Raw genomic sequence first — 17,500 nt, forward strand, 5'->3', positions numbered from 1 at the left:
ATTGCAAACAAAGGAGTGATCAATCACACCCGAGGGGAAATTTGTGTCAAGTATTTTACTTCAAAACCTGATTTATGCCTTTACTTGTCACCCATCCGGTCACTGACTATGCCCAACATCGCTTGACTTGATTACAAAACGACAACACTGTTCGGTCATCGATGACGTTATAACGAATAAAGTCTGCATTACTTGTAGTAATTGAGTTTTATATTATGATCTTTTGCTTTGGAACCCATGTTGACAATAACACCCAACATTTTGTACGTTTCAAGAAAATTAAGAATTAGATCTTTTATAATAGATTCAATCAATTTAGAGAACGTACAAGTAAGACATATCGGCCGATAGTAACTAGCATCGTTTCGACATCCTTTTTATAAATTGAAATTACATTGGCAATTTTCCAATCATTTTGGACTTTTTCCTCTTCCAGAGATTTATTAAAGATTATTGTGGCGCTGGCTTCCGGCGACAACAGACGTGTTGTGAATGTTAACCTATTTTCTACACATATTTTTATTCATTTATCACTCAATCGTCGGAATTTACGCCTAATTTTTATTCAAAATGGATGTGAAGTATATATTGTTCCTGATATTAATATTTATTAGTATATTTATAAGCATAAATGGTGTTTTAACCTGTGATTTTGCTGCCAAAAGCCTATCGATAACTTATACTCCAGAGACTCTCCGATCCCTCCAACCCGTGTCACCCCCACCACCCACTATTGACACATCGTTTATTAAAGTAAGAAAGAGGGGGAGAAAAGGAGGAATAAAAACAAAATTTAACAGACGGCCTTTTCGTCCATTTTTACCCTGTGTAGTGACAGGTAATGTAAGATCACTGAAAAATAAAATTGATTAACTGTTTTCACTGTGTCATTTTAATAGTGACTATCGTCAAGCCTCCATAATAGCGTTAACAGAGACTTGGCTATCTCCTCACATACCATCATCATGTTTTAATATTGAACAATATTCACTATTTCGAGGAGATCGGACTAACGTAAATAAACGAACTGGGGGTGGGGTGTGCACATATATTAACAACAAATGGTGCCACCCCAATAACTGTCAGATAAAGAAAATGTATTGTGACGAGTATATTGAATTTATTACTGTTTCGTCACGACCATATTATCTACCCCGGGAATATACTCATGTCATCATCATCAACGTCTACATTCCACCATCATCAGACAACACCACAGCGAAAAATATTTTGAGGAAAGAAATACAGGACATTCAAATTATGTCACCCGATGCCTTATTGATGGTCACTGGCGATTTTAACCAATGTAACGATTTCACTCTCCCGGGACTTCATCAATACGTGGATTGCGAGACAAGGGACAAAAAAACATTAGATTTATTCCTGTGTAATATTAAAAATAGTTATAAATGTTTACCCCGTGCCCCATTAGGTTTATCTGACCACTGCATGCTCTTGCTACTCCCCACCTACCGCCCTGTTTTTAAACGTGTAAAACCAGTAAAGAAAAGTGTACAGATCTGGAACGGAAGTGTGTGTGAAGATTTGCGTGGTTGTTTTGAATGCACTGACTGGAATGTTTTTATCGAATCATGTGATAGTGTGGATGAGCTGAATGACTGTGTGAGTGAGTATTTAAAATTCTGTGAACAGCTCGTGTCTTGTAAAAAAGAAATAAAATATTATCCTAACAACAAGCCGTGGATAACAAAAGATCTAAAACTTTTATTGAACCAAAAGAAAACTCTCTTTACTAGTGGAAACAAAAAAGATCTGAAAACAAAACAAAAAGAGATAAAGAGGGTAATATCTAGTTGTAGAGACAAGTACAAAAATAAAATTGAAAAATGCTTTTCTTCTGGGGATATACGGGACACGTGGCGGGGGCTTAAAACTGCTGTTAACTACAATCCAAAGCCCACGATTATATCAGAAGATATCGAAATTGAAACTTTAAATAAATTTTATTCACGTTTCGACACAGCAAACAAATTTGATATTGAAAATGAAAAACATAAATTAGACAGGGCTTTGGAAGATGAAATGACTATTGAGATCAATGAGGAGGAAACGAGAATCGTATTTTCGAAACTAAACGAGAGGAAGGCTGCTGGGCCGGATGGATTGAAAGGAAAACTATTAAAAGAATGTGCCCATCAGCTTTCCCCCATTTATACACATATTTTTAACTGGTCCCTCCAATGCGTTTCGATCCCTGAAATTTGGAAAACTTCAAAAATTATTCCTGTTCCAAAAAAAGAAAAACTTGAATCTATGAACGATCTCAGACCTGTTGCACTGACTTCAATAGTCATGAAATCTTTAGAAAAACTTGTTCTTGTTAAAATTAGGAATCAGTTTATGCCATTGAGTGATAGTCATCAATTTGCTTACAAACCAGGACGTGGCGTAGAGGATGCCATTTTGCTGTTTACAAACAACATCTACAGGCATCTAGATCACGCTAGGAGCTATTGCAGATTGCTTTTTGCAGATTTTTCTTCAGCGTTCAATACAATGCAACCTCAGTTGGTTGTTCAAAAATTGACTAGTCTGAATTTAAACAAGTATATAATTGCTTGGGTGCTCGAATTTCTTACGGAGAGAGCACAATATGTTCAATTAGGACAAAACAAATCTTCCTGTATAACTACAAATACTGGTGCTCCTCTAGGTTGTGTATTGTCCCCTGTATTATTCACAATATACACGAATGACTGTAGAAGTCAAAACCTGAGTGTACCTTTAATAAAGTTTGCAGATGACACCGCTCTTCAAGGCCTCATAACAAATGGCAACGAAGTGGCTTATAGGCAAGAAATTGATAGATTTGTGTCTTGGTGTGATGCCCACCACCTAGAGCTTAACATAAGCAAGACAAAGGAGCTAGTGATTGACTTTAGGAGAGTGAAGGAACCGATAGAACCGTTAAAATTAAAGGACCAATCCGTCCAGCGAGTTCATCACTACAAATACCTTGGTGTAACAATTGATGACAGGCTCAAGTGGGATGAAAACTTGAAAATAATTAGGCATAAGATGTGCAGACGTACATATTTTTTATCAAAACTCTCTCAGTTTAGAATAGATAAAACCCTCTGCACATTATTTTATAGAGCAGTAATTGAAAGTGTTTTGTCATTTTGTATAACAGCTTGGGGAGGCAATTGCTTAGCAGTGGAAAGGAACAAAATAAATTCAAATATTAAAAAATCCATTAAACGCTATATAAATGATGTTGACGATGTAGATCTTTTATACGAGAAATTTTGTATAAATAAAATAACTAAAATATTAAATGACCAGTATCATCCACTAAGACCATCAATTGTTATGTCAAAAGAAGTGGTCGCCCTTTCTCTATTTCAACGAAAACAGAGAGACACCGAAAATCTTTTCTGCCGTCCAGTATTAGGCTTTATAACAACAAGCAATAATCATTTTATATAATTATTTCTCATTTTTACTTTTTAAAAATATAAATATTAATTTATTAATTTATTTGTTTTGCAATCTTTTCGATTTTCAATTTATAGTGACAGTTTTAACTATTTTACAGTGTTGAAATTATTCATATTATAAAGCGCAGCTCTGGTTATAGAGCTGCTCCCTTTTTTTTATATATACATCCTATTTCCATTGTATTTTTATCTTATTGTGTAAATTATAACACGTCTGTACAAAAAATTTCCTTTTTGGGATGCAATAAAGTATTATTATTATTATTATTATTATATTATTATTTTATATTATTATTATTATATTATTATTATTATTATTATTATTATATTATTATTATTATTATATTATTTTATTATTATTATTGAAAGTGGTAGACAAATTTCTGGAGCAATTGCCCTTAAAAAATGAGGATGGAGATGATCCTGGTCATGCTTTTAGAAGTATCTAACTGTAATATCTTTTTCATATTACAATCGACTGATAAATCAATTAACCAGTAGATTTTTGACCAATCAAAACATGGAATTTGTGACACACCTGCACGTGCCCGGACAAACATAGTTTGCTGTTTACAAACGATGACGTGAAAGAAATCGAGCTATCTCCGATCATTGTTATTGTTTTCGTACCGCCAGATAGGTGACCAGTAATCATGCAATGTTCTCGGTCATAATAATATTATTATAAACGCTTAAGTTTTCTGTGTTGGTTCTATAGATAGTATGCGCTTGGCTAAGAAGTTCACAACATTGCCATCGTATAACGGACCAACACACAAAACTATGTGTAAGCTTAACGTTTATAGTATGGTTAATACAGTTTAGTGAGGATTACTCATAAACGCGGATGGCAAAAAACAATAACAAAGACCCAAGTGACGTCAACTTCATTCTATCTAGATAGTATGCGCTTGGCTAAGAAGCTCACAACATTGCCATCAAGAAGTATAGCGATCCAACACACAAAACTATGTGTAACCGTGAACGTTTATAGTCTGATTAATACAGTTTAGTGAGAATTCTCACAAACGCGGATGGCAATAAGCAATAACAAAGACCTGAGTGACGTCATCTTCATAATATCTATACATATAAATCCATATTTCATCACCAGTCATGATTTTTTCCACATTTCCAGATAGAACTTCATCGAACCGTTGAAGCGTATCTAATGGTGCGAAATACTCTTCAACAGTCGTAACGTCACTTCCTTCCTAATGACGCATGGTAACTTAGTAACACTGGCTCTCAACTATCGGAACAATGGCGGACGCCGTAAGAAATTTTTCTCCGGCGAGCATAAAAGCGTATTAAGAGGGAATAAACCCCATAAATTTGATCATGTTTTGACTGTTACACATTCTGATCACAAGGCATATGAAAAGTTCTAGCCAGCATGAAGAATAAAAAGTAATGATTTTCTTTGTTTAGAACCAAGATGGCCGCCGTTGCCAGGCGGCGTGACATCAGACTACTGAATCCAATTGAACACGTTGTTGTTTTTTTGTTCATCGGTGAGTTGGTGAGGCACCCATCGAGTGGACATTAAGGCATTCGTGATGTACATTCCAGACACAAGGTGATGAAATGCCCAATGAATGCTCTATCTCATTATATGCATGAATTACGTGCATCATGGCCTTTGTGACAGACACTGACTTTTCCGTTATAGCACATGCAGGTCGACTTCAGCTTCGGCCATTTTGAGGGTTTGCCTACCTCTTTTAAATTCACAAAACAAGAAATAAATTTGAGATTTTGATGGAGCAGATTTTAAAAATAGATTGTGAAACGTTTCATAACAAACTGATACATTTAACCCTTTCAACAGGTCATAGTAAATCATGGCTCGAAAATCACGTCCGTTGAGGTCCAATTATTTCTTTCCAGAGAAATAAAGGAATATGACGTAACATATTCATTTATTGTGTTCAAAACTGAGACATAAATGAATGAAAATTTGGGTGAATTTTCACTTTATAGTTTGCAAAATGAATTTACTTCCGGAAACTTATCTAGTGACCCTCGTAGCATCAATACGTTTTACAGTCAACAACGTCTAGCAGCTTTGTATTCTCAAGGGAACAAAAACTGGTTCCGATCTCATTGGAAGTGTAAAGCCACTCTTCCGGAAGACTGGATACATACCTTGTGTAATTGATCTTCTGGTTTCAGACTGATGGCACCTTTTTCTCTGGTCAAAATACATGCTGGTCGTCAATAAAGATCATCCATCCTCGCTCTTTTACTTTCCGTAATCCTTAGAATCTGCCTATACATTTTATTAATAAAATAGTTATGCCACCTTGTGATTCAATATGTACCAAGTCATTATAAGTCCTCCTTAAAACTGGTTACATACACACTTCCAAGGAAGAGTAGAAAATGTGACTTCATGACTTCTCTGACGTATTTGATATAGTGTGTTGGTTACGATTGTTTTGGTGGACAGACCTGGGAAGCACTTTACTGAATCGCTCACAATCCGCTGGGAATAATTTATTGAGAACTAATTACCTTTCTGGCGGTCTAAATCAATTTTTAAAGCTGAGCGACGGTATATTTGTCCTACTGAGCTAGAAGGTCAAGAGTTTTCATGTGAATCTGATTTGAGTGTCTTTGTCTTTTACAAACAACAGTCTCGACGTATGGAAACGGCGAATCATAAATATTGCATGGCCCTAGGGGTTAATTACTATATGGTAACGAGAATGAAGCACCACCAGTTGTTAATGCAACGGTTCCCCGCCATGTTGAAAGGCATCAATCTTTCACAGAACTCAATCAGATAAAAATCAGGCACTTGTACGAGATAAAAATCCGTTAAGTTGTTAATAATACAGTGTCAGACAGAGCGAAAATAAGGCAAGTTTCTTGTTGGAATGTTCCAGTGAATCATGTTATTTACGTATTGGGGGTTATTACAGTAGGTATTTTTGCCTTATGAACAAGTTTACCAATTTGCATTTTATTCATTGCTCAAGTGGAAGGGGGGGGGGGAGGGGTGATATATATATAATTTTTCCCATGTGCCCGAGTCATTGGTGACATTGTAAAATGTGTTCAAAATGAACAACATAAGAAAAAGTCTTCATCATTTTCGAAATATCCAACACCACAATGGATCATTTTGTCCAGCTTGATCCATGGGTATGTTGACAATTTTCATAAACAAAGCAACGTATGTACGTTTATCAAGAAATACCCAATCGTTGGACCGTAACAAATCATGTGATCGATGACTCGGTTGGACAAAAACCTGAATAGAAATCGCCTCCATTGGCAGCCAATGCTACTTTCATAACAGCGAGAGGCCGATGCTTAAATTTCCGATTTTAAAATCAATTGAGCGGCATTGAGTTTTTGTTTGGGTTTTATTTTTATTTTTTTCGTTTTTTTTTTTGGGTTTTTTTTAATTGTTTGTTTGGGTTTTTTTTCTTTTTTTGGTTTTTTGCTTATTTGTTTTCTTTTGTTTTGTTTTGTTGTTTGTTTTTTTTTTTTTTTGGTTATATTCTTGTTGTTTTTTGGGTTGTTTTTTTTTGGGGGGGGGTGGGTTGTTTGTTTTTTTTGTTTGAGGGTTGATTTGTTTGATTTGTTTTTGTTTTTTGTTTTTTGCTATTTTGGGGGTTTTTTTATTGGGTTTTTCATTATCATCATCATCATCATCATCATCATCATCATCATCATCATCATCATCATCATCAACAACAACAACAACAGCAACAACAACAACAACAATAACAATAACAACAGCATGACCACCGCAGTACTTTTTTTTGTTTGTTTGTTTGTTTTATATATTCGTATCAACATAACAGCCGATCCACAGAATCATGAGAACCTCTATGCCCGTGACAGCTTACAACCTAATAGATCGTGCTGTGTCGTCCTGTCATGTCGCCGTTTTAAGATAGGTTTATCATTTATCAAAAAGGTCATTTATCCATTCATAATATTGACAGCCCGATCAATCATTAAAATCCTGTTTTGAAGACTAGCTACTCTTTTAATGATTTTCTAAATATTATGTATTGGATACTCTTATCAATAATCCATTTGTGGACAGGTTTTCCTATTCCATGCTTGATGGTTCCATCATTACGACAACCAATTTTCTCAGCTTACATCTGCGTAAGATTATTTTTACTTATTTTTTCTGACAGAGGAGATTTTTTTAAAATTGATATAAACAAAACCATTTAGAATTGGAGAAAAGTCATGTGATTTATCTTTGATTGAAATGTTAATGGATGATCTCGAGGTTAACTCGACTCCAAGTGAAAAACCACTCTGGTCTTGACTATGGATCATTGTGGCATCAGTCATCTGAAACGAGAAGCAGATAGTCTACCCCTTCAGTTTATTATGTGCTGTTTAGTTTTAATACAGACCAATTGGATTCAATAGTCTGATGTCATGTCGCCCAGCAACGGCGAGCATCGTGATTCTAAACAAAGAAAATTGGTACTTTTTATTCTTCATGCTGGCTAGAACTTTTCATATGCCATGTGATCAGAATGTATAAAAGTCAAAACATGATCAAATTTATAATGTTTTTCTCCTCTGGATGCACTTTTATGCTCGTCAGAGACTTATTTCATAAGGGCCTCCGCTATTGTTCCGATAGTTAAGAATCAGTTACTAAGTTACTATGGTTGGATGTTTCTTAACAAATGTAAACAGGCTGCTTTCTTTATGAAAGTTGTAAACATACACATGTGTCAAGTGGAACAAAATGGCCACTCGTGATGTTAGATATTTCAAAAGCTGTGAACACTTGTCATTATGTAGGTCACTTTGAGCACACTTTGCAATCTGACCAATGAAAAAGTAATATAGATCATCACAATTGGATGCAATAGTCTGATGTCACGTCGCCCAGCAACGGCGGCCATCTTGGTTCTAAACAAAGAAAATCGGTACTTGTTATTCTTCATGCTGGCTAGAACTGGTCATATGAATGTGTAAAAGTCAAAACATGATCAGATTTTTATGGGGTTTTTTTCCTCTGGATACGCTTTTATGCTCGTCGGAGAAATATTTCATAAGGGCGTCCGCCATTGTTACGATAGTTCAGAGTCAGTTACTAAGTTGCCATGCTTCATTGCGTGGGAAGTGACGTTACGACTGTTGGAGCGTATTGTGGCTGGCAAAGCAATTAACCAGTAGATATTTGATCAATCAAAACATGGAATTTGTGGCACATCTTCACACATGGTCGGACAAACATCGTTGGATGTTTATAAAGAATAACGTGAATGATATCGACCTCTCTCTCTCTCTCTCTCTCTCTCTCTCTCTCTCTCTCTCTCTCTCTCTCTCTCTCTCTCTCTGATCATTGTTATTGTTTTTATACCGCCAAATGGGTGACTAGTTGTCACACGGTTTTCTCGATCATATTATAAACGTTTCGATTTACACATAGTTTTCTGTGTTTGTTCTATTGACCAAGTGGTAGAACAGTGGGGATTTCACTTAGACACATGACATCGACAGTAAAATATGTGTAGTTCGCTATGTTTACCAATCACTGCTACTGTTTACATTATGACTCGTGTTCGAAAGGTAACGTTATCTAACTGTCTCTAAGCTTCAACCATCACGCAAATACATGAGGTTAGGTAAACCAATCAAGAAAGTGGTGTGACCTATTGCAATAAAGAGAAGTGTGGCATCATCTGCATTCTCTTCATTGCTATGTCAAGACTCTTCAACAGTCGTAACGTCACTTCCTTCCTAATGACGCATGGTAACTTAGTAACACTGGTTCTAAACTATCGGAACAATGGCGGACGCCCGTATGAAATATTTCTTCGGTGAGAATTAAAGCGTATCCAGAGGGGAAAAAAACATAAATTTGATCATGTTTTGACTTTTACACATTCTGATCACAAGACATATGAAAAGTTCTAGCCAGCACGAAGAATAAAAAGTAATGATTTTCTTTGTTTAGAACCAAGATGGCCATGGTTGCCGGGCGGCGTGACATCAGACTACTGAATCTAATTGTAATGATATTATAGTATCGTATTCAAGTATTTCGTGTCAATAGGCTTCAACAGTCGTTAGGTCACTTCCTTCATAATGACGCATAGTAACTTAGCAACTAGTTCTAAACCAACGGAACAATGACGGACGCCCTTATGTAATACTTCTCCGACGAGCATGAAAGTGTATCCAGAGGAGAAAAACATTATAAATCCGATCATGTTTTGATTTTTATACATTCTGATCGCATGTCATGTGAAAAAGCTCTAAAAGTACCGATTTTCTTTGTTTAGAACCAAGCTGCTGGTGGCTGGGTGGACGTGGCATCAGACTATTGAATCCAATTATGTTAACATAAACTATGTTGGATAATTGATGGCGCCCTATCCCGGTGGGGTTTGATTTCACTCGAACCTGAAATCATGCCTCTAAAAAAATTTTAAAAGAAAGAGAATAGATTGCATCAGTCGAGAGCCTATCTACGGTTAACCCATGCTTCGGTGCTTTTTTTTTATCCTTTTTTTTCTATTTGTTTTGTTTTGCTTTGTTTTTTTAATGTTTTTGTTTGTGTTTTTTTTTTATTTTATATTGTTGGGTTTTTTTGTTTGTTTGATTGTTGTTTTTTTTTTTGCTCTGTCTTGTTTTCTTATTTATTTTGTTGTTTTTTTTTGTTGGTTGTTTTTGTTGTTTGTTTTTGTTTTGTTTTGGATGTGTGTGTGTGTTTTTGTTTTGTGTTGTGTGTGTGTGTGTGTGTGTGTGTTTGTTTGTTTGTTTTGGGGGCGGGGGGGTTGTGTTACTTTGTTTTGTTGGGGGGTTTGTTTTGTTTTGTTTTTTGTTTTGTTTTTGTTTTTTTTTTTGGTTGGTTTGTTTGTTTGTTTTGGGGGGGGGGGGGTGTTTGCTTTTTCTTTTTTTCCTTTTTTTTTAATTTATTTATTTATTTATTTATTTTTTTGCTTTCTTTTTTTCTTTTGTAGACGAAATAGCTGCAGTCAGTACATGAGAAGACATTTAGCCTGTTAGTCTATTCGCCACACCAGTTTGCGAACAAAGTCAACGCTGGTTTATAACAAGGTTGCCTTCGAATAATACAATGTCCATTTCCGTTTTAGTACGAGGGAAATGTGTGCAGAGGGCCATTCCTATGGCCAAACTACCGATGTATTATCGACGGGTCAAACCTAATGCTTTAAACAAAGGTCTTGTTGAGCGTGGCTGTCGTAGTGATCATTGAAAACAAATATAATCATTTGTTACCTTTAGCTCTAATTACAACTCACTTTTCACTCTTTTTTGGCTATCATCTCCTGTACTGTGACGTTATTTTTCGTCAATGTGAGGCTATGAGTGTAAGAAGACAGCACTCTGGGACCCATGCGCAAGCTTCGTTGATTTGTAGAGAGAATGACGTCAATGGGGTCTTTTTTATTGTTTGTTTGTTGTTTTTGTTTTTGTTTTTGTTTTTTGTTTTTGTTGGGGGTTTTTTGCCATCCATCTGTATGAGTGTTTCTCACTAAACTGTACTAACCAGACTATAAACCTTCAATGTTACACATAGTTTTGTGTGTTGGTACGTTATATTTCCGGATTGCAATTTTGTGAATTTCTTAGCCAAGCGCATAACATCTCTTGCCTAGACTTGTGTATGTGATGCCATTTTTAGATTAGTGCACCACCTAGTGAATTATTATAGTGTTCAATGATACATAATGGTCCCATTGGTTGAACTTTTGAATACAACTCATGATTCGCTTTCTTTTGATGATCATTGCCTTGGAATGGTTAGTGTCAAGCTATGAGTTAAAGAAATCTACGCTCAGGGGCTCATGGCATTGCTGTATTTTTTACGTAGCCATCGTAAAGTTATAGCTTGACACTGACCAAAAAATGACGTCAAAATGCCAGTCTTTTGCAACAAAAGAAAACAAATCGTGAGTTGTATTCAATAGTTCAACCAATGAAATAACTTGTTTCCTTGAGCTCTACTAACGACAACTCTCTAGACGCTACACAAACCTAAAAAATGACGTCAACCTGCCAGTCCTAAAGGGTTCTTGTGTCAGGCTATGTGTTAACGATGGCTACGATTTTGTAAAACCTCATGTCTCGCCATGAAAGGGTTAAACGAGAGTTGACTTTTATTCATTGATTGATGTTAGTGTTTAAATTTTTGATGTGTCTCCCTGGGTCACTGCGTGGAGAATTTCACGCGTTTGGTAAAATTATTATTATCGCACGGGAGTCGCTTATGACCGAATGACTGCGTAGCCTTTTGAATAAGTGATGAGTTCAAAACCCATTAAATACGTGTAACGTTGATGGAGGTAGGGGGCGGGGGGTGGGGAGAGAATGGGTGTTTACGTTTCTTGACAATGGAGTAACATAGGCTGCTTGGAACCATCAAAGTGACAAATTCACACCTTTAAAGCTTCATGGAACGTGATTCGTAGCCGGATGGTTAAATCGTGACCCACCAAGTCACTCTGGTATAAGGTCGAAATGGAATAAATGGGAAAATTGGTTCTGTGGTGGAAAATGATCAGAGCTAAGAAACTGAACGTTGTTGTTGTTGTTGTTGCTGTTGTTGTTGTTGTTGTTGTTGTTGTTGTTGTTGTTGTTGGTGTGTGTGTGTGTGTAAGTATGTATGTATGTGTGTGTGTTCTTTTTTTTGTTTTCTTTTTGTTTGTTTGTTTGTTTTGTTTTGTTTTGTTTTGTTTTTTTGTTGTTTTTTTTTGTATTTTGTTGTTTTTGTTGGGTTTTTTTGTTGTTTTTTTTTTTTGGGGAGGGGGGTATTTTGTTTTGTTTTGTTTATTTTAATTTTGCGGTATTCAGGTCTCTTGGCAAAAACTTTCAAACTTAGACCTCCAGAGTTTTTTTTGCCAAGATGAGGGTCACTCAAATCGATCGATATTTGAAAGACGAGTTTTCTAGCCAAATTTTTAATTACTGGTGTTTTTCAAGAGTATGACAGTTAACTCATTAAATAAACAAGACATTGTGCTAATGTCCAATACAAAACAACGATTATATTAGTGCTATCATCAACACATTGAAGACAACGCTGTCGTACTCTGGAAAAACACATATTTAAAAATTTGGCCAGAAAACTCGTCCTTCAAATAGCGGTCGATTTAAATGACTCTCATCTTGGCAAAAACTCTCAAACCCGGGACTTTCGAAGCACAAGTCCCGGGTTTGAGAGTTTTTGCCAAGATGAGAGTCATTTAAATCGACCGCTATTTGAAGGACGAGTTTTTAGGCCAAATTTTTAGATATGTGTTTCTCCAGAGTACGGCAGAACGTTTTTTTTTTGTATAATTGAAGTAGTAAATTATTCCATTTGTGATAGGCACAGAGATGCATCAAGGGGGGGGGGGGGCACTCATTTACATGCATGAATAGTCTGGGGAAGGGGTGGGGGATAAAGAGAGGGAGAGGAGATTGTCTTTTTTGTGGGGTTTTATAGTTGACTATCAGATTTATTTTGGTATCACATGGTATGCCAGATGTACAGGTGCACTAAAAGTTTGGCTGGATAACCACAGAATCGTCCTGGATAAAAAATGACAAGTTAATTGTACTGAAACACCAGTATAACCCAGTGCTCTGACATCTGCTGCTATGGTGTCATTATTTAATAATGTTTATCCAGATTTATGTTTTAAAAATATAGGTTTGGGGGTTATCAAAATTTTCAGTAATTTTTTTTTGAAAATGCGTCTGTGGAGGGGCAATTGCTTGCGACCCTTTAGATTAGACGTCAACAAAGTGCATTCTGATCGATCCAACATACACAGTTATTCAACGGGGGCGATCTATATTCATGGTTTCGTCCAACCAGGTCATTAATCACATAATTTGTTGCTGTCCAACAATTGAATTTCTGAACAAATGTAAACACGCTGCTTTGTTTACAAAAGTTATAAACATACCCATGTGTCAAATCAATGAAATGACAAATCGTTATGTTATATGATTTTAAAAGCTGTGAACACTTTTCAATATGTGGGTCACTTTGAGCACATTTTGCAACGTGACCAATGACCTTGAGCACATGGAAAGTTAATATAGATCATCCTCATTACTCACCCATAGTCTGTGACGTCACCGGTGGAAAAGTTATTAGAGAGAGAACGTCATGTTGGTTGTGCGCATGCGTCTCTCGTCCTCGCTTCCGCGAAAGTCAGAAATAAAATTAAGACTCAACCCGGGAACAAAGTTTGTTTGAAATGTCATGTTTAAGAATTTTTGACAAGTTGAGGATCATCTTAATTCGTTGATATTTAACCCTCTCCTTACCAACTATAGGAAAATCGTCACATTCGTTACGATACAACCAACATTTTTCTTATTCAAATTTCTTTTGCACATCAAAAAATTTAAAGAAAATGAACAGTTTATCTTAAAGCATGTTTTACCAAAGAAATTATGTATCGCAGAACTTTACTGCTATTGTGTTTGAGTGGTGAAAAATCTATTTTTGTGTTAGTTGGGCGTGAAGTTTTGGGGAAAATCCTGAAAATGTCTGGTAAGGAGAGAGTTAAAGCACAATGTATTGAAAGCAAAATGAATTTAAACATTTGTAAGTGTGCGGTCGTGCAGCAAGCGCACATGGCTAGCTGAGGCCTGGGATCAAAACAATTTGCTGACAAATGGTTTTCCCCCTTAACATCTATTATTTGTATCAATTAATTCCCAAGCCTCTCCATTTTTTTCATTTTTGCAAAGAATGCAACCCATTCGTCAGCAAAACAATTTGCTGACGAACGTTTTGTACTCGAACCGTCCACATTCCAAAGTCCAAAGCCCCTCCATTTTCTCCAGTTTGACAGTGCAGATCTAAGTCTATCAATTGTGGAAGAAGTTTGGTTGGTATTCAGTCTCGCTGTTAAATGGTTAATAAAAGTCAGCAGAATTACTTTGACCTACTATTTTCACCTACTTGAAACCAGTACTGCCGTACTCTGGAAAAAAAACACATATTCAAAAATTTGGCCAGAAAACTCGTCCTTCAAATATCGATCGATTTAAATGACTCTCATCTTGGCAAAAACTCTCAAACCCTGAGGTCCCGCATTTGAGAGTTTTTTCCCAAGATGAGAGTCATTTAAGTCCCGGGTTTGAGAGTTTTTGCCAAGATGAGAGTCTTTAAATCGATCGATATTTGAAGGACAAGTTTTCTGGCCAAGATTTTAAACATGTGTTTTTACAGAGTACGGCAGAATAGTGTTGATTGAGTGGAAACAAATTCCTTTGATCTTTCGAAAATAAATGGAAACTGTAGAAAGAGTAAATGTGTATTTGTACTGTATATCGATGTATTTATAGCACACTTTGTTATAACCAGAGGATATTGTACATAATACTTAAGTCCCCTTTTTTAACGAAGAGGGGTTTGAAAATTGGGTGGAAACAAATTCCTTTGATCTTTCGGAAATAAATGGAAACTGTAGAAAGAGTAAGTGTGTATTTGTACTGTATATCGATGTATTTATAGCACACTTTGTTATAAGCAGAGGATAATGTACATAATACTTAAGTCCATGTTATAACGAAGAGAGGTTTGAAAATGACACGTCAATGTTGTATGGGATTTCCCTCTTTACGTCATATGGGGTTTGAGTGTGAAATGATAAATAAAGTTTCCAGTTATTTGCAAACAAATCTTAACCAGCTATTTCCAGAGTCAGGCAATTAACGGGTTTGTCATTGGGTGTGAAAATCTCTAAAATATCGGTTAGAGTTATAATAGACACTTAGATAACCACGCCTCTCGGACATTCGTCATAATGTAAACAATGGCAGTGATTGGTAAACATAGCAAACTACACAGGTTTTACTATTGATTGCTTGTGTCTAAGTAAAATACCCACTCTGCTACCGCTTGATGAATAGAACCAATAGCTAGTATGCGCTTGTCTAAGAAGCTCATAACATTGCCATCCGGAAGTATAACGGACAAACACACAAAACTGTGTGTATCCATGAACGTTTATAGTCGGGTTAATACAGTTCAGTGAGCATTACTCATAAACGCGGATGGCAAAAAACAATAACAAAGACCTGAGAGACGTCATCTTCGAACTATCTATACAGGAATCTATTTTTAAAAGTAAACCTTTATAATATGATCGAGAAAATGGTGTGATAACTAGTCACCCATTTGGCGGTATAAAAACAATAACAATGATCCGAGAAAGGATTGTTTATAAACAAACAACTATGTTTGTCCGAGCACGTGTGAAGGTGTGTCACAAATTCCATGTTTTGATTGGTCAAAAATCTACTGGTTAATTTCAGGAAAGGTTATAACTGGAGGTAGAATTATTATTGCGGGTCGAGTTATCATTGCAGGTGGGGTTATAATATGACATAGATATATGAATATTTATGATATGCGTGGAATGTTCACCAGATCTGACAGGTAAAACAATCGTAACCAACACAAAATTTGTGAAACTTTTTACGTTTAGGTATTGAAATTGTGCATTTAAGTAAAATACTCATAGTTCTGTTCGCCAGAATAATATTACCAAAACACAAAACCGATTAAACAGAAGATTTTTTTACCAATCAAAACATGGAATTAGGGACACACCTTAACACGTGGTCGGACAAACACAGTTGGTATAAACAATAACGTGAATGAAATTGACCATTCTCTGGTAGTTATTATGCTTTATATACAATCAAATGGGTGACTAACTATCACACGATATTCTCGATCATAATATAAAAGTCTCAGTTTACACATATATCTAGTTTTCTCTGGTGGTTCGATTGATCCAGCAGTTTAATAGCAGGTATTTTATTTAGATATATAACATCAATAGTAAAACCTGTGTAGTTCGCCAGGTAAACCAATCACTGCCCTTGTTTATATTATGACGACTGTTCGAGAAACGAGGTCATCTAAGTGCCTTTTGGAACCCTAAACCTTTATAGTCTGTATGAGAGGATTCAGTCAGAGTGTATCACTCAACAAGCGGTCTAAAAAACAATAACAAAGAGCTGATTGACGTCAACTTCATTTATTCTCTAGTGAGATATGATTGAATATAACGATTTATAATAGATATAATATAATTGGATATTGGGTCATAACTGAAAGTCGGTTTAGGATTGTAGGTTGAGTTTTTGTTGCGGGTAAAGTTATTTACAAGGGTTGAATGCCATATCACCCTATGAGAGAATAGAGTTTATTTGCTACATTGCCTCTTTAACCAGTTCGCTGCCTCCTCTGGAAAAGGTCTTATTTAATAGTTTGGACTTTACGAAGTTCCAGGTTTGAGAGTTTTTTTTTGTTAAGATGAGGGTCATTTAAATCGGTCGAATTCTGAGAAGGACGAGTTTTCTGGCCAAATTTTTATATACGAGTTTTCCTATTGCGGAAGTCAATTGGTTAATTATGTATTTTAAAAATATTTTGCTGCTGCGTTGGAGATGAAAAATAATTTCCTTTAGACTATTTCAACAAAAAAATTTTTGAGGTTGTTGTTGTTTTTATTTGTATTTGACTTAAGTCACTCAATTCTTTCATCGCCATTGGTGTGCGTTTCTAATTGTTTAATCTATATCGGTCTCTTCGAACCAGTTTATATTTTCTAGGACACTCCATCAATGTTATTTCATTATCGAAACAAATAAACATCAATCTTTGCAATAAAATGTCCCATTGTAATCGTTGACAATTGAAACAAAATGATGCTTTTTTTCTAAAGACGTGACGGAAATGTGGATTATCGATAACTTACATCAAAAGTTATTGAAAAGGATGTTATATACCCTTGCAGCGGTGTTTCTACCGTAGTTTCCATTTTATGCAATCCTTGATCACTGCCTACGTCTCTTCTATGTGTGAAATCATTGACTACACTTCCTCCTCTTCCATTTGGCAATCGTTTCCATGTGCAATCCTTGACTTCACCTAAGCCCCTTCCATGTTGGGTCATCGTTCCCATGTGCAAGCTTTGACTACACCTAAGCCTGTCAGATTTGAGCCATCGTTTCCACCATGCCCAACTCGACAATGTAACCCACATACAACTCTCTCG

General features: G+C 36.0%; 1 protein-coding gene across 4 annotated transcripts in view; it reads left to right on the top strand.

Annotated features, from left to right (window-relative positions):
• LOC144977029 (glycine receptor subunit alpha-2-like) overlaps positions 1 to 17,500 on the top strand; it is a 90,973-nt gene that overhangs the window by 21,547 nt on the left and 51,926 nt on the right. For all 4 annotated transcript variants that reach the window (XM_078921735.1, XM_078921734.1, XM_078921737.1 and 1 more), the window contains one exon: positions 17,041 to 17,500. This exon is cut by the window's right edge and continues 542 nt beyond it. The gene's annotated coding sequence lies outside the window, so the exon portion shown is untranslated. The remainder of the gene's footprint in view (positions 1 to 17,040) is intronic.

This window comes from Berghia stephanieae, chromosome 7 (assembly GCF_034508935.2).
Source record: "Berghia stephanieae isolate SIO BIC M18660-M18661 chromosome 7, UCSD_Bste_1.3, whole genome shotgun sequence".
Classification (NCBI taxonomy): Eukaryota; Metazoa; Mollusca; class Gastropoda; order Nudibranchia; family Aeolidiidae; genus Berghia; species Berghia stephanieae.